The sequence below is a fragment of the Podarcis melisellensis genome, assembly GCF_964234715.1.
Source record: "Podarcis melisellensis genome assembly, chromosome: 1".
Taxonomy (NCBI): domain Eukaryota; kingdom Metazoa; phylum Chordata; class Lepidosauria; order Squamata; family Lacertidae; genus Podarcis; species Podarcis melisellensis.
Genome location: NC_138528.1, coordinates 100,216,707 through 100,243,197, shown reverse-complemented (window position 1 = coordinate 100,243,197; position 26,491 = coordinate 100,216,707). Strand labels below are relative to the sequence as shown.

The 26,491-nt window shown below is 42.8% G+C and overlaps 1 long non-coding RNA gene across 1 annotated transcript; it reads left to right on the top strand.

The window, feature by feature from the left end:
* LOC309380427 lies at positions 1-26,293 on the top strand. Its single transcript, XR_014172921.1, has 3 exons — positions 1-200; positions 19,500-19,707; positions 26,114-26,293. It is a non-coding gene; the product is annotated as an uncharacterized lncRNA (long non-coding RNA).
* The last annotated feature ends 198 nt before the right edge of the window (positions 26,294-26,491 follow it).

Below are 26,491 nucleotides of genomic sequence, written 5' to 3'. Positions count from 1 at the left end.
GGTAAAATGCAAATGACAGATGACAAAGACAAGCCAAAGTCTACATGAATGGCATCTTTGCCAGACCCACGACTTCTAGTGGCACCAGGGGCATTTCTGGGTCAGGACTAGGACCATCACTGAAGCTCTCAGCTTTGTTGTCGTTTTAAGAATGACTTGAGCACCTGAATCCATCAACATCATCATCAGTCACCAGTTGGGTATGTAGGGAGTAGGCAAACTTTTTAGAAATACTGGTCTCAAGCTGCATGTTCAAGCTGCATATACTTCAGATACGTTTCCTGAGTAATTCTTACAACAGACTTGTAAGAAAGTCCACATTGCTCACGGGGAACTGATGCTTTGAGTCACTGGCTTCCCTAAGACCTCTAGCAAGTTCCCTGCATAGACAAGCAATGAACAGGGATTTTCCTGGATTACAACTCAGTCCCCTAGTCACTGCTGTAGCTATATTGGTGTTACAAATGTGCTAATGGTAGCAATAGCATATAAACAGTAGCTGTTCTCTCAATAACATGCACCACTTAGAAAGGCTAATGATTAAGCAGTATATAAATTCCTCAAATAAAATATAAATACAGTGGTACCTCGGGTTACATACGCTTCAGGTTACAGACTCCGCTAACCCAGAAATAGTGCTTCAGGTTAAGAACTCTGCTTGAGGATGAGAACAGAAATCATGCTCCGGCAGCGTGGTGGCAGCAGGAGGCCCCATTAGCTAAAGTGGTGCTTCAGGTTAAGAACAGTTTCAGGTTAAGAACAGACCTCCGGAATGAATTAAGTACTTAACCCGAGGTACCACTGTATTGGTAAAGTATCAGCAGCAAAACAGGCTGAGCAAGCAACCCTAGTAAAAGTACGTGTGCCAGTCCTGTGTTTGTCCCAGATAAAGAGGGATTTGCAGCCCCTTACTATTCTCCTCCTTCAAGGCAAACAACAATGCCTAGTTAGTTTCTTTGCCTTTAAGGCAGTGCATTGCAACCCTTTATATTTTAATTGCAGCAGTTGTATTTTTGGGACACCAAGACACAGCTTTCGCATTCTCCACCCCACCCCACCCGTTACACAATTCAAAAGCTACACTCTGCTCCTCTGCACATCAGCTGCATTCTTATTAATGGCATGGCCGATTTCTGATGCTCCTGATTTGTTTGATAAAGAGCTAGTTGAGATGCTGGGCATGTTAATAAGGGGTCGTATGCTTTCCCTGTGTTCTCAGCAAGGTGCCCGCCTGTGACACACAACCTGGCACGGCCCACATTCTTATACTGCTCCTAACAGGCGGAGCGCACCGGCCTTTTCCCCCCAATTCACCCGATCATTCACAAGTTAGCTCCAACCCAGCCTTGTAATTGCCATTCGTCACACTTATAGGGTACCCTTTTATGTGCTGTATCTCACTGATGTCTCTCAACGCCAGGCCAGTGCCACAGGGTACTAGTCTACAACAAAGATCTCAAACGCAGTTTAAAAGGTAACACCATAAAAGAGAAAAATAATAGCTAAAATCACGGCCGGATACCTACAGGCTCTGTGGATTTTCTCAGTTCAACCGGTGCTCAGATTCAGAGCTAGTATCTTCAGTGGCATGCACAGAGTGTCAAGCTGTCTTCTTATGCCCCTGCCCAGACAGCAATCTTGAAGACGTATTTTCCGGCAAGGGAAGACAATTGATTATGTAGATATGAAAAGGCTTTTTGTCTCAGCACCTTCCAGCTAAGGGTGAGACAGGAGGAAATACAGGCTTATTCTTTTGTCATGGGGGTTAGCTCTGAGTTTAGGTTATGAATTCAGTACTGTTTCAGGCAAGTTCATATGGCTGGCAATCCTCACTGTATCTAGGAAAAAGAGAGGGGAGGCTTGCCATCTGGATATGATGATGTGAATACACTGACAGCATGAACCAGCAAGTCCATGTAGCGACTGGACACTTGACCACTGCAGTCTTGACCACTTTCAGATCCTTTCTGAGCTGTTGCAATCATGCAACCATGCAATTTGCAACCATGTAAATTACAGCAGCCACACACACACACACACACACCTGGCAATAGTTCATCCCATCTGGGTCACAAAGGAATGAATGATTCCACATTCTCTCGGAGGTATTGAAAAGAGGGCACTTGTTTACAAACCGGTCCATAGACTTGGGCCTACAGTTTCTCAGATGGGATATGTGCCCAAGACAAGTGCTATTTTAAAGCTGTGGTACCAAGGAGTTTGAAAACGTATTGGATAGTGCAGGCTAGGATGGTAGAATGTGAAAGAAAGAAAGAGCTAAACTTGCTACCAAAATTTAATATAAAGTGAAATTCAAATCAAATTGTAAGGTTCCTGTACATATATATGTTAAGAGGAATGTAAGTTGAGCAGTTAATGTGCATAATAATCAGCTGTTGTGCACATTTACCAGGTCTCATGGAGAATGAACACATGATCCTTGAAGAGGGAATTGGGGACATTACCCAGTCAATATGCATAACCATAACAAGCCTTGGGGAATGTGCATATCTTGGTTGAATTCTGTACATTCTCTGGCCATTATGCGTATCCCCCACAGGCTTGGGGGAATATGTATATCTGGGCTTCATCTTCTACAATTTCTGGGCAATGTGCACATTTTCTAGTCAGTATGCAAAGTCTCTGTAAGAAAAGTGCATTTCTCCTCACCTCTATTTCTTGTTCAGAAGTATGCAATCTCTACTCCCCAAGCTGTTTCTAGACCAATGCCTAATCTTAAATAAGCCAATACATACCCTCCCACTCATCAGCCAAGGAGCAGGAAGAAGTGGGGAGATAAAGATAAAGATTTATCCAGATAAATATTCATTTATTCATTTATAACCTACCCTTTTTCCATAGGCACCTTTTTTTGCATCCCACCCCCCTTTTAATCACTCTCAATGCATGTCCTAAAATGCAACAAATATTCATGTACTTAGGGTTGTTGTTTTAACACAGAAATACATTTTCTGTAAGTTTTAGAAAGTTTTCATAGTTAAACAACTGAATAATAAAATACATCTGAGTTTCATTTTTTATTGGGGGGACCTCATGGAGATTTGGCTATAATCAATTCTAGACAATATTCTGAGAAGATGTATTTCTGTTTCATGCGGTCCATTAATAGGAAGAAAACAATGTTAAATAACAAAGAGAAAAATGGGTTTCCTTTCTTTTTGCAAGCCCTTGTGTGTTGTAAGTAATTATATACATGGCTGAGAACTATAAACTAGCCTCACAAATACAGATTGACCTACCTGTATATTTTTCAGTAAGAAGCAATGTTTACTATTTCCAGGGGGGTAAAGTCTGCAGTTCTAAGCTATATACAAATGATAAAAGCAAAGACATCAAAGTGTTCAGCCTTTCAACTCATGCTCAATTAGAATAAAAGTTTTGGTTGATGTTTTAAACATTTAGGGCTAACTAACTGTGACAGCATCTCAGCTCTGCAAATGGGATGATTTTGGATTGACTTTTGATCTGACTGACAGTTTCTTATACACTTCAGTGTCGGTTTATAACACACAAGTCCACATTTGAATGCACATGTGTCTAATTAGAAACTGTTTATGGACTAGCCACATAAATTTAACACACAAGAGTAAAAGGACTTCTTTTTTTAAAGGGGGGATGGAGTTTAATGGAAGAGAGCTAATTTGAAAAGGTGCATGATGTATTCCTTTCTTTTGCAACTTGAAGAAAAGGGCACACTTACCATATGGGAAACCTTTAACAGGAGCATTTAAAATAAAAGGTCAATAAATGACCCATCAAAAATAGTTTAGTACAAACAGAAGTGGGGAGAGGTAAATGGCCAAAAACATTTTTAGGGAACAATCCTGACCTCAGCAGCAGGACAAGAAATATCAGCGCAGATACTTTGACATTGTCAATAATATGGTACACTCTTGCTTCCTTTCATGAAGCTTGTGTGAAGATTTTAACCCCCCCAAAATTATGAAAAAAGAATAGTCCTGTTGCAAGAGATATGGAAATTAGTTTTAAAAACCAATCCCACCTTTGGCTCATCACCAGTTATTTTACATTGTGGGGCAATGACAATAGCATCCACTAGCAGAATGTCCTTGTGAATTACACCGTCCTGTTTCCATCAGACCTATTGTACTCAGAACAGAAAATTTACTTCATCATGAGGCATGACTTTCCACCTTTCCATTGCACTGCATTTTAGAGTGGCTGATAGAAATGTATTTGTACTCATGTCCTGCAGACTTTAAGGCAAAAATTAAAAATTAAAAATAAAATACTGTACTAGCTCATGTTACATATCCAAAAAGCAAAAGTGCCCAAGTAACATCTTAGTTGCATGCAGGGTGGCCATGGAAGCCTGTCAGAGAATAGCCCTCTGTTTGAATGGCTCTTCAGCCCAAGTCTAATTCAAGGTTTCGTCTTGTTCTTAAAGAAACAATTTCTAAACCCAGCTCCAGGATTGTGTTCTTCTATCTTACATTTCATCACATAATACCAGTCCTGAAAGGCCTACATTGGCTCCCAGTATGTTTCCGAGCACAATTCAAAGTGTTGGTGCTGACCTTTAAAGCCCTAAATGGCCTTGGCCCAGTATACCTGAAGGAGCATCTCCACCCCCATTGTTCTACCCGGACACTGAGGTCCAGCGCCGAGGGCCTTCTGGTGGTTCCCTCACTGCAAGAAGCAAAGGTACGGGGAACCAGGCAGAGTGTTCTCGGTAGTGGCACCCGCCCTGTGGAACGCCCTCCCATTAGATGTCAAAGAGATAAACAACTTTCTGACCTTTAGAAGACATCTGAAGGCAGCCCTGTTTAGGGAAGATTTTAATGTTTGATGTTTTATTGTGTTTTTAATATTCTGTTGGGAGCCGCCCAGAGTGGCTGGGGAAACCCAGCCAGATGGGCAGGATATTAAGAAGAAGAAGAAGGAGGAGGCGGAGGAGGAGGAGGAGGAGGAGGAGGAGGAGGAGGATTTTACTTCATTATGGTCCCTCAGTGCATATAGAAGAGTACTTACTTCTGGCCTCAAAAATATTTTCCACAGCCACTTTGCATGCAGGAAAAATAAAAAATGACACAGCTTTAGCATCAAGGTTTGCATATGGAACACGTCAGATAAGGAAGGGAAGGCCCACCTGAAGCTGAGGATTTTCTTCCTGTGTTTTGTCTGGAAAGGATGAAGAAAAAAATGAAATGGAAGAATATGAGTTTATTCAGATCATTTAATCTACCTCTCTCATAGAGGATTCGTGACAACCCAGGTGACGCCATAGCACTGATACCAGCGAACACAGATGGGGTTGGTGAAGAGCCTGAAGTGGGAAGCGCCAAAATGAATAAGAATATAATAACATTTTCTTGATGAAATAATACTTCCATGTCAGAGAAAACGAAACTGTCAGCATTCCTTTGTAGGTCTCTCTCAGGCTTAAGAAAGGGTCCTTGACAGTTCTCGCACTGCCTTTAAATATCTTATTGAAATGTAGATTAAGTCTGTACATCTTATAATAGTTGGAAAGCCTTTTCATTTTAAGTCTTGTAGAAAACCAAGAATTAAGTAAGTATTAACTTTAGCAGTTATATTTCAGCATTTTTCCCCGCAGGTTGATCCTTCCTAGACCTAATATTTAGATTTATTTAAAGCGACAGTAGATTACCTGCCAGTACAGTAGGAATGGCATTATGCATTGCTAGCAATTGCTATAAAGTAAGATTGATTGCATCCATAACATTGCTGTCTTTCATGCATTTTATATACAGAGTGGCACAGAAAGTCCTTTCATTTGTGAGGATATTTCAGTAGTTCTGGGTTTTTAAAATTTTCATTATTTCAAAGCATTCTCTGGCATAGTTTACTGCTGCTTATCTGTTTAGATGTAAAAGTCATGATCTGGAAACGTATGGCATATAAATTATCTGCCAGGAGATTTATGGGGCAGGGTTAGTCCTCAAACTTTTGAGATCTCCTGTGGTGTTTTTAGTTACTAAATTGTACACAGGAAGCAACTTCCAATAGAACTTGGGCAGTGCAAGTTCTAATTGACTGAATTAGACCAATTACACTAGAGAGCTGGGGTAAATTGAATATAAGATTGCATTTTTTATCTGATGATATTATTAAATTGTGTTGTAATAGTCACAATTGTTTTACAAGTAAAGATTTCTGTAGATTTCATTTATTTACTTTTTTACATTTTAACCTTTGCATTTTTGTTTTTAACTAAAATGCATACCTAAACTTTTCAGAAGGAACTAACAATGAGTAAGCATATGTGTTGAAATAGGATTTCAGAAGAGTTGCTGCAATGGTCTATGTATAGGGGGGGGGAGACTTCAGGCTTTCAGCAGATGCTCAGAATGTTGAAAGCACGCAAAAGTGTGAGGTGCAGTAGGATAGTTGGGTGTTTTGCCCAAAAATAAATGCACATTTGGGATTTCCTGGTTCCATCTACTATGCTTTTAATTGTTTCATCCCTCCCACTCACAAAAAATTGACTGTGAGAACTTGCATTCACAGAAATCCCTCTAAAACCAATGACACCTAAGCAATAAAACTGTCAGATAACACACAGCTAAACTTTCATCTCACAAATGATACTTAGAGGCTGAGGCTACCAATGATTACTAATCACAATAGCTCTTGGTTACCTCAACTATCGGGACTGAATATGAAATCTTGGAGAGCAACAGCATGAAAGGCCTATTGTCCTCATGTTCTGCCTGGAGGTTTCCCATCGGAATCTCTTTGACCATCACAGGAAACACTCAGGAATCCCTTCTAATCCAGAAGGGCTCTTTGTGTGTTCCTATGTTCTTAAAATACATATATATATATATATATATATACAGGGCACACTGCCCTTCCAGCCTGTGGAAGTAGAACACTCTCTTCCAAAGTCTGAATGAGAAATGAGTGCAAGGGGAACGTTTCAGGCATATTTTGGCCTAATGTATGTGTATGCAAATATTTGAATGTAGATAAGAAAATATTGTCCCTGGCTCATTTGAAATGGAGCAAGAACATTTCAGAAGGAAATGATTCATGAATGGGCAAAGATAGAGTCTGAGTTATGCAGAAAGCGAAAATTCAAAGCAAGTTAACGTTGAAATACTACATGGGAAATTATCTAACTCCTCTGGTAGCAGTTAAATGCAACAACTTGAACATTTTGGCAATCTCCGTAAGAGGGTACTGGCATGCTTTTTCGTGGGTTTGGGGAATGCTATTTAAATAATCCAGGAAATTATTTTTTCCCTTTTTCTTTAAGCATTGAAATAGATTTGAATCTAAGACCTACCCTTGAGTTATGCATATTTGGTCTTCGATTGGCATGGCCAATTGAGCAGCATGGCCAACAGAATTTTGCAGCCATGAACAACAGCCAAGTTAATAATCTGTAAAAGATGGAAAGACTGGAAGGGATCTTCTAGCCTTGAATAGTGCATATTTTCCATGAAAAAAATATCAGTTGGCACACTAAGGAAATAATCAAGTGACTGGTTAGAAAGAGAGAGAGAGAATGCTGAATGGATATAAGATTTACTGCACACACTTTATAAGGAATGTTTTCTCTTCATGGATTTTTCTTTATTTCACTCTTTCTCCACTTTTAAAAAATGCCTGGATTCTTCCCATTCTGCATGACTGAACACTGAAGAAAGTACAATACCTTTTTGCAGCTTATAGATACAATGGTACAACAAACTTGACAGCAATATCTGCTTGCAAGTATTGAATATTTGTTCAAAGGGGATGAAAATTAAACAGGAGAGCTGAAAATATTATGTATTCTAAAGCAAATTGTTTAATGGGTAACAAAGGAACACGGAAGCTACTTTTCTGTGAGTAGCTCCTGTTCATCTGGTAAAAGGTAAAGGGACCCCTGACTCTGGGGTTGCGGCACTCATCTTGCTTTACTGGCCGAGGGAGCTGGTGTACAGCTTCCAGGTCATGTGGCCAGCATGACTAAGCTACTTCTGGCTAACCAGAGCAGCGGACGGAAACACCATTTACCTTCCCGCTGCACCGGTACCTATTTATCTACTTGCACTTTGATGTGCTTTCAAACTGCTAGGTTGGCAGGATCAGAGACTGAACAATGGGAGCTCACCCTATCACAGAGATAGGGCGCTGACCTTCCAATTGGCAAGCCCAAGAGGGTCTGTGGTTTAGACCAAAGCGCCACCCGCGTCCCAGCTGGAGGAACATTTAAATGACCCCATCATGAAGTCAGGATCAGTCATAGTATTCCTAGCCTTAACCTATGCATTTCCATGCGGCTCTGCATGATGTGAAAGCTGAAATCTAAAACTCTGAAAGGGACAAGACACCCCAAATGTACCACAAATCTAGATTGCTTGGTAGGTAAAGAGGGACTTAATGAATGTCCTGTTGAGTTGTGTTTAGTTGTGGATTGATAATGCCAATTGTGTTGTATTTCCGTGTGGATTTTTTGTGGTTTCTCAGTTGTGGTTCATTGGATCAAAAAAATTTTTTAAAGTGGCACTGAAACCCTAGAAAGGATCTGTGGCATGCATACAAATACTTTATCTCTGATCAGATTCCCAATTCAATTACCATATTTTTCGCTTATAAGATGCACCAGACCACAAGACGCACCTAGTTTTTGGAGGAGGAAAACAAGAAAAAAAATATTCTGAATCTCAGAAGCCAGAACAGGGATCGCTACGCAGTGAAAGCAGCAATCCCTCTTGCTGTACTGGCTTCTGGGATAGCTGTGCAGCCTGCATTCAATCCATAAGACGCACACACATTTCCCCTTACTTTTTAGGAGGGAAAAAGTGAGTCTTATAGAGCAAAAAATACGGTAAGTCAAGACTTCACTGGGAACTGTACTAGGCAGCTCTTTTGTGTATACTCTCTCCTTGAAATAATAATAACAAGCACCACTGAATGCAATGGTGGTTATTCCCAGTAATTTTAGGATTGCATTGTTAAAAAGGGAAGGTATGGAAAGGCTGGGATAGAATTAGGACCAAGCTAGGTAATATGTAAACTATGTATCAGGGCCTAAGGACAGTGGAGAATTCTGAAGGAAACAGAAGTGGAAATCAAAGGCCCCTTGCACCCCTGACAAGGAGTTGCATTGGTGTCCCCTGCCCACAAAAAAAAATGCCTTTGAGTAACAGTGCAAGAAGGATGGAAAGGTTCTCTTGCATTTGATCTAACCGTGAGAGCAGTGGTGCGTAGCCCACACATATATATCATACACTCCATAGTCTGAAATGTGGTTTTTGTTTTAGAGGGGGCAGGACTGCACTCCCAGCAGGGGATGGGTGTTCCAACAACCTCTGGGTACACCTGTGGTGGAAATTGCCAATGTTCACTTCTTCTTCTCATGCCCTGAATAGAAATCAGTGTACAAATCAAATACAATCAATGTGTGCTGTTGTTGCTCTTTTCAGTTTGCAAACAACACATAATGACGCTCCCCCCCCCCTTTACATTGTGTTACCTTTCCATTTAAATGAATCGAGAGGGGAAAAGTAATGTAAAATTTCACCACAGCAGACAGTGAGATTACTAACATAATTTTTGTTGGAAGTTGAACTGCAGTGGAATGGAAACAGGGCTGCATGCAATGAAGAAAGGTCAGCAGAGAAATTCATGCCTTTTCAAATCCTTATAGCTGTGTCCTTAAGTGCAGTGCTCTTCCTCCCCACTGCAAGGCCAGTGAGTGGGGACCCTAGAGTGGTAGTAGGGGCACTTTAACCCCACATCATCCACTGTGGTCCTTTTGTAGATCAGAACTCCTGTTTATGACATTTGTACTGGAAAAACTACTCACTTCAGTGGCAGGGTTCCCTCCCCTCCATATATGAGCTGCAGAACAATCTTGGCTGGTATGATAATGGAGACAGCAAAGGTTAAAGCCCCCTAACCCTACCATGGGCCTAGCTCCCCATACTCTGGCACCCCACCCCCAAAAGTAACCCCATCAGTACTTATTGGTGCAGATATGAAGTTAATAAATCGCTATGAGAAACTAAGAAAGCATTCTGGGTAAAAACACAGAAAAATCATCCATTTCCAAATGCTTCCTGTTGTAGCAATGTGTCCTGCTGTCTGGACGACAGTTTGTAAGTTGTTTTTGCTTGACTCCATATTTATTGCAAGGACATGGTAAATACATATTGATTACCCTCTTTGTTCTAAATAGTTCCTGTTTTGCTGGCAAAGTTCCCCTTGTTTTCTTCCTCCCTTTCTTTGAAAATACTACCAAGTGATTAAAAACACACAAAAAGCAGCCTTTAAATTTTATTACAATAGCTGGATGGCTGAGCTCCTTTGCTCCCTCTGTTGGTTCTGCTGTTGAAGTTAAGTCAATAAATAAAATGCCCTTCTCGAGTAGAAATTATCCTGTAAAAGTAAATAATAATAATAATAATAATAATAATAATAATAATAATAATAATAATTGTAGCAAGACAGTATTTGTCACAGTTATAATCTAAAGCTTGAGGGAAGGAAGCTGAATAATGTATTGTTTCATTTTTTTATTTGTTTATATTTCATTTACTAATTGTAAAGCCTTTTTACTAAAGTTTCCTACTCAAAATAGTGTGAGATTGAAGAACAATGATGGGATGAAGGAACTCGACTTTTGGCGCAATTAAAGGCTCTCCCATGCATGCCAGTAGATTTTTAATTATTTTAGATGCTTGATGTTCTATATAAAGAGAGAGAGATTTCATATCCATTAAAGAAAGTACAGAAGGTTGACCTTGCCTTTCATAGATATGCATTGTATTTGGACATTGTCATGCACCACAGTCAACTTCCTTTTGTAACAAAATGAGCAGTTTAGCCTTATTGGGGACAGAGGGATTGTGATACATGCTATTGAACAAATCCAAGGCTAATCTCTGGAATGGAAGGTCCATTCCCACCAACAAGTATGTTATGGCCTACCAGCCCATTCACAGTGATGCTACCAGGCAGAAGCCCAGAGCCCCATTCAGCAGAAGGAGCAGGAAGACCCCAAATACAGTGGTACCTCAGGTTACAAACACCTTGGGTTACAAGCACTTTGGGGCACAGACTATGCTAACCCAGAAGTAGTACCTCGGGTTAAGAACTTTACCTCAGGATGAGAACAGAAATTGCGTGGTGGCGGCAGCAGGAGGTCCCATTAGCTAAAGTGGTACCTCAGGTTAAGAACGGTTTCAGGTTAAGAATGGACCTCCGGAACGAATTAAGTTCATAACCGGAGGTACCACTGTAATAGTAGTAGTAGTATTAGTAATAATAATAATTTATTATTTCTACCCCACCCATCTGGCTGGGTTTCCCCAGCCACTCCGGGCAGCTTCCAACAGAAGGTTAAAAATACATTAAATACAGTACATTAAAATAAAATGCAGCAGGACTCGTTCTCTGCATTTGGAAGTAGTTCCAGAGTCTAAAAACACCACACTGTAATGCTGCTCCTACATTCTTCCCAGTTTGCTCAAAACCTTTGCTGTTTTCTTCCACCATGTTATATGATAAAGGGCAGGTGAGCAGATCTACAAAACCCATGACAGCTCTGGACAGATCTACTTGCAGAGGAGGGAGCAAAGTGTTCCAATACTTGCTTCTGGGTGCTGCCACTATACCTACATAAGCATAGATACCCTCTACAAAAGATTTTACAATCCCACACATATAGGGGCACACACACACACACACACACACAGTTACATAAACGAATCAAAGCCCTCCATACACCTGCTGAATAGTTAGTTTCTGATGACTCTGGACATTACAGGTCCTCTTTAGCTTCTTGGTGAACGTGTTACCCTCACTGCAACATGGACTTGACATTTGGGCCTAACTGTTAGCATCGCCATCAGACTCAGCAGAGAAGACAAACACTCCTTCCCAGTAATGGAGCAGCGGAAGTTCATTGGTTGCAAAGAGCTTCCTCCCTGATTGCTCACCTGCCACCCTTCTCAAGCCCAGTAAACTGTAAATAAAATGAAGCACTGAAACCTAATCTTTGAGTGCTCTGTATTCATGAATTTTGTCTTGGTTCAGAGATTATCTACTGTGGCGTTTGAAACCTGAGCAGTGTGGGCTTCATTCCTTTCCCATATCTATAATAAACAACCATTCTTATTTGTTTCAGTAAGCATGATGTTAAGAGTCAGAAAGCTGGAGATAAGGGTACCCAGGGAAACTATTTAAACTATAGGTAATGGGCTAGATTCCCAGGCTCAGCTACCAGGGAGCAAGGTAATTAAATACCTTGCCCAAATAACGTAAGTTCCAAATCCATCAGTGTACCACTGATTTAATTTGATCAATACAAAAAGTAAAGAAAATTCTGTTTTCTATATAATAGGAATACAACATTTCTTACTGGGTTGCTGGGTTTGTTTGAATGTTTTATGTCTTGCTCTCAGATACTACACATTTATAGTATTTGCCTGTTAGAGTGTTGTGGCATAGTAACACTGTGTGGTTGTGTGTGGAAAGAGAGAAATGGAAGGTTGGGGAAGAAAGATCTTCTGGGATCAGACAGAAACAAAAAGGCACAGGAAATAACTAGGATGAAGGGTCAGTGGAGACAAGAACAGCAGAATAGGAAAGAAAACCAATGACAAAGAAAGTCACATGAAAAGAGGAAGAGCAAAGGGAAAGCATGGAAATGTACCTAATATGGCGTCTTGAATTTTAACTTGCTGATTTTGCTGGGCATCAAATTCATTACTGTGACGTGACATTTCAACCAATAACCCGTCATCCCTTGTCACAGCTTTATTACTATGGAGGGGGGGCATAGCTCTCGTCCACATGTACAAGGTCCCAGGTAGGGATGTAAGAAGGCATTTTCCATTCTGCCCTCTTCTTGGGCACATGCAGGACTGTTTCTGTACCACAGCAGTTTGCTGCCCACTGTGGCAAAATTATATCAGAATCATTTACATAATTAGCCCTATAAATTACTTCACCCTTTGGCTATTCCACCCCATTAAGTTAAATGTAAAGGCAACAAAATGCAAACTTTTGGAGGGGGGGCATTATTGGGTTGTTTTTATTTTGATTATGTGTTTTGTGTTTTCATATTGTGATTTTATCCTGCGATTCTGTAAATTTTACTATTTATACCCCAACCATATGACTGAGTTGCCACCACTATTCTGGGTGGCTTCCAACATATATCAAAACATAATAAGACATTAAACATTTTAAAAAATCTTCCCTAAGCAGGGCTGCCTTCAGATGGCTCAGGGGTCAGATAACTCCATATCCTCCAACTTTTCTCCAATGAAAATAGGGACATCCTACCATACCCTCCATGGGACGTGGGTGGCGCTGTGGGTTAAACCACAGAGCCTAGGGTTTGTGGATCAGAAGGTTGGCTGTTCGAATCCCCACGGTGGGGTGAGCTCCCGTTGCTCGGTCCCAGCTCCTGCCAACCTAGCAGTTTGAAAGCATGTCAAAGTGCAAGTAGATAAATAGGTACCACTCTGACGGGAAGGTAAACAACGTTTCCGTGCACTGCTCTGGTTCAAGAACCGGCTTAGTCATGCTGGCCACATGACCCGGAAGCTATACACCGGCTCCCTCGGCCAGTAAAGCGAGATGAGCGCCTCAACCCCAGAGTCGGCCTGACTGGACCTAATGGTCAGGGGTCCCTTTACCTTTACCTTACCATACCCTCCAATATTTCTTTGCTGAAAATAGGGACACCCTAAGGAAAAGTGGGACATTCTAGGATCAAATTAGAAACTCTGACAGCTTCTGTAAATCTGGGACTGTCCCTGGAAAATAGGGACACTTGGAGGGTCTGAGAAAAGCCATTCCGGGGAAGAAGGCAGGCAAGCAGATAGATATGCGCCAATAGTACAGAGATGCAAATGCTGTGCATGACTAATGATGGGAGTGTCACCGGAATTTGTTCCCAGTAAATTGCAAGGCCCTCAAATAAGGTAATACAGAATAATTTAAAGTTTGGGAAGCTTTTACCTCCTCGCTTGCTCGTGTATGAATTCCCATGGGTCCTCTGAGTCCGAGTTTATTGACCCTTAGGGCATGAAGCCAAGCCCATCTGTTTATCGAAGCCAGCTTTGTGTGGGAGGCGCCTTGCCTCTAAATGACCAGCTGGGGATGCCGTTTCCAAGGCCCTTTAAATTATGGTGGCTGTTGGTGATTAATCTCAGGTTTGTCTGGATTTTGCCCGTTACCAGCAATCTCTCTCTTGAATTTCAATTGCATACAGAGACTGTCATGGGGTGTAAGCAAGCCTTTCAAATCCAGGTAATACGCATAAGCAAAAGTAATGACTATTTTTTGTCCTTAACTATTTACCTAGGTTTGCATTGGAAAAGCAACTGACTTAAAAAAAAAAAATCATAGCATTCCTACAAGTATATTGCTATAATACATTAGTACTTTTCGCAGAGCATTTGAATGTCACTCAATGTGATGTCGATTCAAAAGGTAAAGGTAAAGGCGCCCTGACAGTTAAGTCCAATCGCAGACGACTCTGGGGTTGCGGTGCTCATCTCACTTTACTGGCTGAGGGAGCAGCCATTTGTCCGCAAACAGTTTTTCTGGGTCATGTGGCCAGCATGACTAAGCCGCTTCTGGCGCAACAGAACACTGAAACCAGAGCAATACAAGGAAATGCCATTTGCCTTCCCGCCAGAGCAGTACCTATTTATCTACTTGCACTTTGATGTGCTTTCGAACTGCTAGGTTGGCAGGAGCAGGGACCGAGCAATGGGAGCTCACCCCGTCATGGGGATTCGAACTGCTGACCTTCTGATTGGCAAGTCCTAGGCTCTGTGGTTTAACCCACAGTGCCACCAACATGATATCTGTTTTGTTAATAGATTCTGTTCTTCTCCATCCGGCATGTGGTGCTCTGGCAACATCCCATTCAGGAGCAGCACATCTGCTCAGCATCAACAGAAGAATGCATCGTGTCTGAGGTGGCTCTATGTAGGAAGGGACCGTAGATCAGCTGCAGGGCAACTGCTTGGCATGCAGAAGGCCCCAACTTCACTTGTCAGCATTTCCAGCTGAAAAAGATTTGGGAAAGCAGGTTTGGGAAATGCTGCTGTGCCTGAGACCCTGGAGACTCACACCCAGGAATTGAGAATAGCAAGTACTGGACTAGAAGGACCAGACAGTGGAAGAGCACCAATTTGCATGCAAAAGAATCCATCCCAGGCATACGACTGGGAAGACCCCTTCTCTGAAACGTCAAGAGAGCTGCTGCCTATCAATATAGGCAGTGGGTGGAGCAATGATCTGACTTAGGACAGCCATGCACAGGGCTTTCCCTCACCCCAGCTAGAGCTCACTGCAGCTTAGTTCTGGCACCTCTCAGGTAGACACCATTGCCATTCTAAGAGAACAAGGGAGATGTTCATGGTGAGCTTCAGCAACTCTTTTTCTAGAAAAATAGTACCAGCCATGCATACATAGAGGTTCCTTTCACACCAGCTACTGAACATGTGGAGGCTGTGGGAAGGGCCATCTGGCAAAGGAGATCTGAGAGTGGACCCACTGGGCAGGATTCCTCTTTCCTCCCCACATTTTTAGGAAATTCAGATGCATTCCGAGAGTTTGTAGTTCTCAAGAAGCACTCCAGCCTTCTGTGGGCAGTCTATTCTCATAGAAGTGCATGGGGAGGGGAATAAATGTTCTTGCTCTGACCTCCACTGCCATCCTCATCAGCCTCTGTGAGTTGGAGGCAGATCTCTGCAACAGGGAACTTGGTCTTTCTTCTCACGGAGAATCCTGAAAGCTCAGGAGGTCAAATCATGCAGTGAGCCTATATGAGTAGAAAAGCAGCCCTTCCTGCAGAGGGATGCAGGGGGGTGGAGATGATGCACTTGTTCTTATTGTGTGATGGATTAGAAGTTATGGAGAAGGGCTGCAGAACATCTCCTTTGCACACAGAATGTCCCAGGCTCAACCACAGGAATCTCCAGGTAGGGTTCAGAGAGACTGTTCCAGATGATGGAGAGCTGCTGTCATTCCCTGTAGACAATACTAAGCTACGTGAACTGAATCTGACTCTTTATAAGACAGCTTCAGTATCCCTATAGATGTTTGTGTGGAAGGAATGCATGTATGAAGCTACACATGTGAGATGAGCTGGACCAGGATCCTAATTTAATTGCAAAGTGGCTCGAGAAGCAGACCCTGAACAGGCCTGCCTATATTCTTTTCTTGCTGCTTTACAACAGCAGTGAAAAGAAGAAGAAGAAGAAATACATCTATTAGAGCAATTAAGTGGTGTCTGTGTGTTTGCAAGAGGGGGGGGGGTTGTCCTGTTTCTTCCCCTTTGCCAACGTCCTTCTGAGTAGCATGTTTGGCAGCTACCAAATGACATGGCCTGCACAGAGTTGATTTTGACGAAGCCTCTGGGATGTGTTAAAAAGTAAACCAGATCAAATCACGTACTGGAAAGCATAACTCAATCAAAGAGAAATGTATGATTAAGGGTGACATGGGCAAGGCAAGCTTTGCCAGAGCTCAGGGTAAATATTTGTATCTGTGTGAAGTGAAAGCTTCACATTGCTGATGTCAAGCAGCTGGAATTTTCATTGTTTATAAACTTTTGTTGTTACAGTTGGGTTTTGGCAGAAAAGTTACCAAAGACCAGAGGAGAGTGGGGCGGGGGGGCGGGGAACCTAGTTCTCCAAGAAAGAACGTTTGGCTTTTGGTGCATCAGCTTAGCTAGATAAGCATATAATGAACCTGCATTCCTTTGCCCTTTTAACAAAAATAAAAAATGGAGCCCTAGAGATAGGCATGGGTCAGCAGCGATTGCACCACGCTTCTTCAGTATAATGGAAGCACAGGAAATAGTCAAAGCCCCAAGGGCAGAACCCTCTACAGAACCATCAGACCCCAATTAAACCTCATTATCCAGCCTAAAGCAGGCACGGTGGCCAATGTGCTGTACTCTAAAGAGGGCACACATTTACAGATGAATCTAGATGACCCTAGAAAGTGAGCCAAGCCACAAGTTGCAGGAGAAGGGTGAAAATCCCCAGGTTAATCTGGCACAGGTTAATCTTCCTTCTCAGTCCCAGTTACAGCAATCATTTCAACCTTGAATGCAAAGTAAATCTCAGCTAGTGCAATGGCTTGGGAGGAAATTGCAATCAGGTACATGTTATCATGTCTATTTATTCATAACGAAGATTGCCTTTCCAAAACCAATGGGAAAAAATGCAACAACCTGTTCAAAAGAATGGGAGGTAGGTATATAGGAGCAAAGGTAATGTCTTATACAGAGCCACAAGAGTCCCAGTTATCAGTGTAGACCATGAAAATCTCACCTAGGAAGAAAGGTCATAACAAGCAACAAGAGAGAACATCATAACAGGACTATAGCTCAAAATTGGAATATTGCAAGATCTCATGCTCACCTTGCCCATTTTTAAAACCTATTTATGATAATCATGGCAGTGATCATTCTTCGCTATGCTCCTGGTACCACTTGTTAATCTTTCATCTTTATTTGATCTAGAAGATCCCAGAACAGGACACAAAAGTTGGGTCTTTCCTTAGATTTGGCCTCAAATGTCAAATCGGCCATGTTTCCTACCCCTAACGTGATTTGCCTTTATGAGAATGCTCTGTGTCAATGAAATTTGGCTGTACAGTGACATTTCTTCCCCACCCTGCATCCTTATCATCATTCAGGAATATAGATTTGTGTGAATTAGTGTCTTCTTTCTCAGATAAAGGAATTTCCCTACTCCCAAAGCATTTTCTAGATTTTGAGGCATGACATCTACCCACAACATTCTAAAATACAAGACATACTCTAGAGTGCATTGGTTACACCATACTACAATGTTGGACCAATCTCTCATGTTTAAAAAAGTATCTTCTTAAATAAGTAAACTTTACATTTCTGTTGAAATGTCTCTTTTATTGATGTGGTTAGTAGAGGAGGGGAAATGAGGGGGAGATATGTTGACCTACTTAGGGACTGAACCCAGAACGTTGGGAATTGTGTCCAAGAGCCTTAAGAAGATAAACTAATAGGCCAACTAGGCTCTCTCCTTACTCATGCCATTAAACTGCAGCTACAGATGTGTGTTGCTGCGTTATTATTATTTTTTGCAATATCTTACTGACTAGATTAGCTTATTAGAGCATCTCAAGGGGTTGGAGATGGAAGTTTAATCTCTAGCTATTTCTTTCTCTGTGTCAAAAAGAAATCAGGATTCCAATGCTAAGTAATTTTTTTAAAAAAAAAATCTCTTGCATTGAGCTATAAGCTGCACATTACACATAATACAGGAGGCAGGGTCTTCTTCTGACAATTTAGGGGGTTGAGCCAAAGACTATTGAAGTCAATGGGAATTTTTCTGGGATTAAGTCCCTGGTGATCAAGTATCAAAAGAATATATTTCAAGATGAGATGGACACATTTTATTTCGAAGGCAAATTCCTCCTCCTTGGATGAGAGCTTAGCAAAGGGACAGTTTGCAAATGTGTGCTGTAGCAGAGAAGGGAGAAGGGAGGTAGCTGAGCAAATAAATTAAGGAAGCAGATGAACTTTACAGCTCTTATTACTCCAGGCAGGGAATATACTGAAGCAGCTTTGAAGGTCTTTGAGAAGAGTTGCTTCTGTTTTGATCTGGTGGGAAGTCACATGCTATAAAGCCAAGGCCTTTCAGAAGAAGGGACTTTATGTTGGTGCAAGAGAACTCAGCAGGCTAAAGTGAAAACAAAACACCCCTAACATAAGGTATTCGGGGAGGGTATTTTAATTAGAATTCCCCCAAAGACAAAGCACGTGACAAAGACACAGAACAGCTTGAGGCTGCTAAACATTTGAAGAATGAAATTGATAGGGAAAAAACAAGGGTACCACTGTGATGGTTGTGTTGAAGTAGGTGAAATCTGACTGCTTGGTGGGAAGGGGATGGAGGTTAGTTTCTAAGCACTTGGATATGAGAGAGAGAGAGAGAGAGAGAGAGAGAGAGAGAGAGAGAGAGAGAGAGAGAGAGAGAGAGACTTACTACTGGGCAAGTTATTTTCATATCCCATTTAGATGCTGTGTTGGAGCAGATCAAATGCCAATCTAGTCCCGCATTCTGTTCTCACAGTGGGTAATCAGATGCCTGTGGGATGCCCCAAAGCCTATCTCATTGGCGAGAGGAGTTTCCTGATCAGGCTCCCCAGAAACTGATATTATCTTGCCTCTAATTCTGGAGACAGCATGGAGTCACCATGAAGACTAGTAGCCCTGATAGCCCTATCTTCCAGGAATGTGTCTAATTCCCCTTTAGAACTGACTACAGTGGTGGCCCTCGCTATCTCTTGGGGGAAGTGAATTCCACAGTATAGTTTTGCACCACGCGAAGAAATGCTGCCTGATTCCATCCCTGTAAAGCATCATTGGTTAACTCCAGGCTCAAGTATTATGAGAATGATAAATACTTCCTATCCGTTTTCCTCACTGTACATTCAGAGTATCATGATGTGCTCTAGTTGGTTTTCTTCCTATCTTTCAGACCAATAAAGAAGCAGTGGCCTTGGTACTGATGTTGGAGGAGGCTTCCATTGTCACTTCTTCCTGGCTTCTGGAAAAGCATAGAGGCAATTGATAGCACAGTTTGAGGAGGATCCTCAAGGATGTTTTATATGTGTGCCTGCCAATAGTGGAGCTCACACTCACCCCTTACTGTGCATGCCTGGAGTGACTGAAGAGCCAATAAATAGGTAGGTAGCCTTATTCCGAGATGGACCATTGGTCCTTCTGCTTCAGTTCATTTAGGTAAAGGTAAAGGGATCCCTGACAATTAGGTCCAGGCGTGACCGACTCTGGGGTTGCGGCACTCATCTCACTTTATTGGCTGAGGGAGCTGGTGTACAGCTTCCGGGTCATGTGGCTAGCATGACTAAGCCACTTCTAGCGAACCAGAACAGTGCATGGAAACTCTGTTTACCTTCCCTATTTATCTACTTGCACTTTGACGTGCTTTCAAACTGCTAGGTTGGCAGGAGTCCATTCATTTAGTTAAGTCTATATAGACGGACGACAACTCTCCAGGTTTTTTTTGTGGGGGAGCAATGACAGCTTTCACAGACCTACCTGGGAGATGTCAGGGCCTGAATCTGGGACTTTTCCATGATAAGCAGGAGCCACAGTCCCTTACACCCTTGGCAAACAGATGTATTGACACCCCTGGCAATTGGCTGTATTGGCGCCCCCCCATCACTTTACTGCAATAGCCACAGTAAAAATTACTACATGTTATGTGACCCAGGTACTCAAAGCATCCTGAGTGAGGGTGAGGCAAGGAGGAAGGGCAAAAAAGATAATGGGAAGCTTCTCCAGAAGAAGAAGGTGCCACACACATCTGTCATATATTCCATTGTCTGATAGGTGATTTCTTTTGTGCCCGTTTCACAAACCCATAAGTACACCTCTGGGTCCATCCCCAAATATTCTATATTTCACAATGCTAGCCAATGCTTTTGGAGTGGTTATTCTCATCCAGTGTTTGAAATTCCCATTGTTCTAGACACATTTTGCAATAGGGAATTTCATTAGCACGAGCAGTTTCTGAGCTCTGGGCACATTACCGTGCCTAGGTTTTCAGATTAAAACTGCAGAGTGAAAGGAAAGGAGGACCTTTTTCTGCCTCCCCTCTTCCAGCTACTCTCTGAAGACCAGAGAAGAGACCTTCTTAAGAATATTAGAGGGGTGGGCAGGGGAAGGACTAGACCATGTGAAAAATGAACATTATATTTTAGCCTCAGTTCATTCATTTACAGCTTTGTATTCTTGTTATACAAAAAACACGCCTAGCCATTCCGTTGTTGCACCCATAGCCTAAGTTTAAGGTGCCATTTAGCTCCTAGCTTTCATAGCTCAGTTTCTAACACTGTTCTTATCCTATCCCAAAGCCCTAAACTCTGCAGAAGCACAGCCTTTTCCTTTGATCCACTTGTCTCTCTGAGCTATTGAGTAGGTGATATAACATATTACCATTTGAAGACTTTCAACTGAAGATGTGCTGCATACTTGTTGTCTTTTAAAAAGTTATTGGAATCCCAATATGACCAACAGCAAGAAGCCCAAATCTACTAAAGCTGTTTTTGAACGGCATCTAATTACTGGCTCTCAGAGTTCCTTCTGCAATAATATTTTGTAGCATCTCCTGCTTGCCACTTTTTTACCTCCCCTCTGCTGTGAAACTGACTGAGGAAACCACCCATGAATGTTCTTATGTAAGTGTGTAGAATTCAGTGGATTGTACATGCGCCCATGTTGAATTCCCCACTGTGCATGTAAGTAAACAAACAAACAAACAAACAAACAGGTACACTGATTCAGCACATGTTTAACACAGCTTCTGAACAGGGATTTTGTCTGCTGGTAAAGCAGAGGTTAGCACATGATGCGCTTGTAAAAGATGCTTGTGCACCACCAATATTCAACAACATTAGCCAGCTCTATTAGGAACAGAAATCAAGCCCCTGCTGGTGTAATTAAGAAATCTTCCCTTCCAGTCCCTGGGCTTCAGAGACTTGGATCACTAGCTAATTCCAATTTAGAGAGCTTTCTTGATAACAGTCTTTGTAAACTAGGTAATAATAATCACAGGACAAAAACTTTTCCTTGAAGCAAGGACTGCAGTTACAGCTGCCTGCCTGGGGTAAAAGAAACTGGTTATGCCTTGGATCAATCCACCAGTAATGTGGGCCTTTTTGTTTTTCTGATACTGGGGCAAGCTAATGTGGCTCTTAAAAATACAATTGCTTGAACTTCTCAGGTCATTCAATTCCAAGTGATTCAGTGGAGAGGGAAGAGAATATTTCTTACCTAAGTCTAATGCAGGCTATACCAACCTGCGATGCTCCAAATGTTTTGGACTATTATTATTTAAACTTGTTAGTTGCTTTTTAAAACAAAATTAATTTAGAGTGACTTACAACAATAAATAACATACATTAAAACAAGGATAAAATAAAACAGAAACTCAAACTCCCATCAGCCAGGGGTGCCAACCTGAACAAAATATTGGGGGGGAGAGCAGGTAAGCCCCACCCTGCATAATCAATCACATGATGCAGTGCACACAAACCATTTGAATGGCAATGCCCATCAACTTTAAGGGGCCCCCAACTTATGGGAGGGTGAAGCCCTCTCAGCCTCTAGGAGTTGGGTCCTATGGTCCCAACTGACATGGCTAGCAGTTAGGCATGGGGGAAGCTGTAGTTTAAAGGAGGGCGCCAGGTTATGATCACCTACATGGCAATGGAGCAATGTTACTGGAATTGGAAAATACATATTTATGAAGGTGAAATATGAAAGAGACAGAGACAGAGACAGAGAGAAATAGATCTGAGAAGACTAACATCTGCTCTGTGCAATCATCGCAGATCCTCTGAACCCACCTTCTAGCGTACAGTGCCCGGGCAGCAAGGACTAGCAAATATGGGAAATGATTGCAGGAAGGTATATGTAATGGTTCTAGGAGATGCTCGTGCGCAAGTTGCCGCCACTCCTGGCTAGGTTACCTGGTTGAACCCTTTCTATCTGGACAGTCTTTCACTTCGTGGCTGTCTCAGTCGCTGGCAGTATCCGTCAGTGGGCGTTTCTTGAACTTCTTCCAGCAAAGAAGTTCTTTGATGCCAAGTCTCCTCTTACTCTCCCTGCGCGGAAGTCTTCTGTGCAGGGAGGGTGTGGGCAGCGGAGTACCCATGCTCTCCCTGCTGGTCTCCGGTGAAGAGTCCTGGAGCCTCCTCTCCGATTCCCCCATCTGCCCCCCTTCTCCACTGGTGTTACGCTGATTTCCTTCCCCAGCAGATGGGCTGCCTCTCTCCCTACTGGGACCCTCTCCGGCATCCCTCTGGAGCCTTCCCTCTGCCTCTAGCTCCGATGGCAGTTCCCTGACAGTATATTATCAAACAGCTAGGGATGGCCGGATCTGTCAACTTCAGTATTTCTTAGCTTCCCATTTTTCCAGTCTTAAATTTAGTTCCCACATTTTTGTACCATATTGTGTGTGTACATTTTTAATGAAGACGTCATGAACATTAATCAACATTTTAGAGTGAATTCTAATATGCTGATTTTGTGTGTGTGTGTGTGTGTGTGTGTGTGCGCGCGCGCGCATATATAATACACCTTTCTTTAAAGCAATATTTCCTAACATACCGTATTTTTCGCCCAATAGGACGCACTATTTCCCCTCCAAAAATGAAGGGGAAATCTGTGTGCGTCCTATGGGGCGAATACAGGCTTTCGCTGAAGCTTGGAGAGCGAGAGGGGTCAGTGCGCACCAACCCCTCTCACTCTCCAGGCTTCAGGAAGCTATCAGCAAGCCTGGGGAGCCCGCGGGAGTTTCCGCAGAGCTCCCTAGGCTGCGGATAGCAGCCTGCTGTCTGGTGCGTGGACGCCCTGAAGCAGAGCGCCCCGCACACCGGGCAGACATCTGCAGCCTGGGGAGCCCTGTGGGAGTTCCCGCAGGGCTCCCTAGGCTGCGGATAACAGCCTGCTGCACGGAGCACGGGGTGCGCTGAAGCAGAGCACCCCGCGCTTTGGGCAGACATCAGCCAGCCCCACAGGCTCGGGGGACAGCGGGGAGGTGCAGCGCCACCACCCCGCTGTTCCTCAACCTGGTTTGGAGGCTGGCGCTGGGGAGAAGCGCACTTCTCCCCAGTGCCAGCCCCACAAGCTTGGGGGACAGCGGGGAGGCGGAGTGCTGCCATACCGCTGTTCCCCGACCTGGTTTGGTTTCCCCGACCTGGTTTTGGGGGGGAAATAAAGGGGGGAAATTTTCCTTTATTTCCCCCCAAAAAAACTAGGTGCGTCCTATGGGATGGAGCGTCCTAAGGGACAAAAAAATACGGTAATCCACTTTAACCTAGTTTCCGCATTCTTTTTTTGTTACACATTACTTGGATGAAGAAGTACATCTCAAAATTCAAAGTTTCAAAGTGCAGCTGTGGTTTTTTCAGTTCATGTGCTGTTGCAGAAAATGTGCATTAGGTAGACTTGCCCTTAAGTGAAAACTGAATCAAATTTTGCCCCGACACATTTCATTTCCATCCCAGTTGCAAAATGGATGGATTTTTTTTTTAGACTGCAATCCTAAACACACTCACTTAGGAAGCACCGCTGTATATAGTGGAACTTGCTTCTAAACCCAGAACCCTTTCATTTCCCCCTTCCCTTTCCCATTCCCAAATTTCCAAACTCCTGAATTTATACTCTGAATGAATTTGCACTGGTGTGTGTGTGTTTTTGTGTGTGTAGCTGGATTTTCAGTGTGTGGTGGGAATGGGGGAAGAGGTAGAGAACTGTCAATGCAACCATTTTGGTGCAGTCAATCTAGCAGGGCCAGGAATGAGGCTGCCAGCACACATGTCACCTAGTGAAAGCTGCCGAAGCAGCTGTTGCAAAGCCGCAACTTCGACCTGAGGCCCTGTTACTCTCCTCTTCTGTGAGATCCAAGCAGCTCCCACTTCAGCCCAGCAGGAACCTTGGCAAAGTTTCAAGCTAATGGCTTCGAGGTGATAGGCTTCAGATCCCGTTACTCGTCCCCAGAGCTATCTCGCTCTCCCTCGTGACCCAAGCCTTTTCTTTGAAAACACACAGCCTCCACAGGCAAAGCGTGACGTCTGGCTAGGAGCAGATGCAAGAGTTTTACACTAAAACCAGCACAGCAAAGGAAGGGTGGCTTTGCTAGCTGCTCTAACTCTTAAAGGCAGAAGCCATGTGAAAAGCAAAAGTTGTGTTGTTCTTGGTTTTTTTCCTTTTCTTTCCTCAGGCTATTTGAGGAGCACATTGTAGAGCCAAACAAATGTCATAGCCGTGCTGGAAGGGCCCAAACTCTCTCCTCCAACTATGGACTGAATATGGGAACATTTTCTGCCACCCCTTGAGGGCCACATATTCAGGAAAGTGAATTTTGAAATGGGGGGGGGGTATAAGGAATGGCAATAAGCAACAGGAGGTATTTAAGAAGTACAAAATGCTTCCTAGACATCTAACACCAATAAGTTTCCTCAGTATTCATGTTTTTTTAATGTGGGGGAAAAGTGTGTGGGGAGACACAAAAAGGATAGAATCAGGAGGAAAGAGAGAAATATTTTTATTTTTTAAAAAAACTCCCAAAAAAAATCAGGAGGGGGGAAGTTTCCCTGTTAGATTCCCTCCGCTTTTCTTGCAGCCAGAGCGTACGTTTTGCAAATGTTCCTGTAGATGGAGCTACACTCTGCAATTCCATGCTCTTAACTCCTCACACAATGAAGCAATTGTTTCCTGTCTCCATTTAGCCAAGCCGCCTTCCCTCTTCTGTTCTGTTCTGCTTACATGTTCTATTTATTTTAATGTATACCTTTGTGCAAAGCCTGGCTCTGAGTGGTTAGATACCCCGTTGATATGTGGCCTTCAAGGGAGAGCAGGGGGGAAAGGAGCGCAGCTTATTCCCATGACATCCTTGTGCTTTTGTAGAGCCAAAATAAAAAAAAACACCAAAACCCTTCACAGGAACACCTAATCCTTGGGCGCAGTCCAAGTACCACAGGCTTGCTGTACAACTGACACGGGCCACATGGGACCCTTGAGAGATTTAGGTGTGTCTCTCTGAAGTCAGACCACAGCCAAACAGGCAAATGTGCCCAGACCAAAGAAAATAAATTATGCGGACTCCAATTTTCAGCAGTTATGATGTATTAAATTACACATCTGAAGGGATTAACCCTTTGGAACCTAAACACAGTTTTGTCATGAACTCGTTCCTGGAGGAATCCTGCTGTGCGTCTTGCCTATTTCTCAAAGGCATGTGGGTCATTGATCACAGGGCTGGAACACTAATTGAAACATGTGCCATAATTAACTGGGATGCTTTAAGAAAGGAAAACAGATACCTACCTGAGCAAAGAGAAGGGAGAGACGGAGCCCGTGTTTGTGGCCCTGTGCGCCTTCTGACCTATGGAGAAGGGTTCTTGTTTACCCGAATGGGTTTAACACTTACGGCAAGTGTTTTCTTTTCTTTTCTTTCTTTCTTTTCCTTAAAGAAACTCTTTTGGAACCGTGAATGCAACTTCCAGCACTTAATTAGTATGCATTTATCACAATTAGCATGGCCCCTGTGGCTCCTTCTTTCAGGTTTAAAGAAGTCGTCAAGAGGCAATGGAACTCCACTTTAATCAGTCCTGAAAAGCTCCTGGAAAAGCATTAGCCCTGGGTAAGAGATATAAAAAGTACATCCTTCCCTGCCTCTTGGAAACATTTCTGGTTCCCTGCAACCATCTGTAGCATCAACTCTGCAGTACATTATGTTGCTGAAACGTACATATTGGAAAAACAAACCACTGACATTTTCTTTCCTTTTGAAAAGTTACTCTATTCTCTCTCTCCCCCCCTCACTCTGTACTTTCTCTTCTTAACTAAGCAATTGTATGGCAGAAAACTTGTAATGATAATAAACAGCCTTGATGATTGGGGAGGAACCCTTTCGGAGATTATCAGGATGGGATGGGCGGT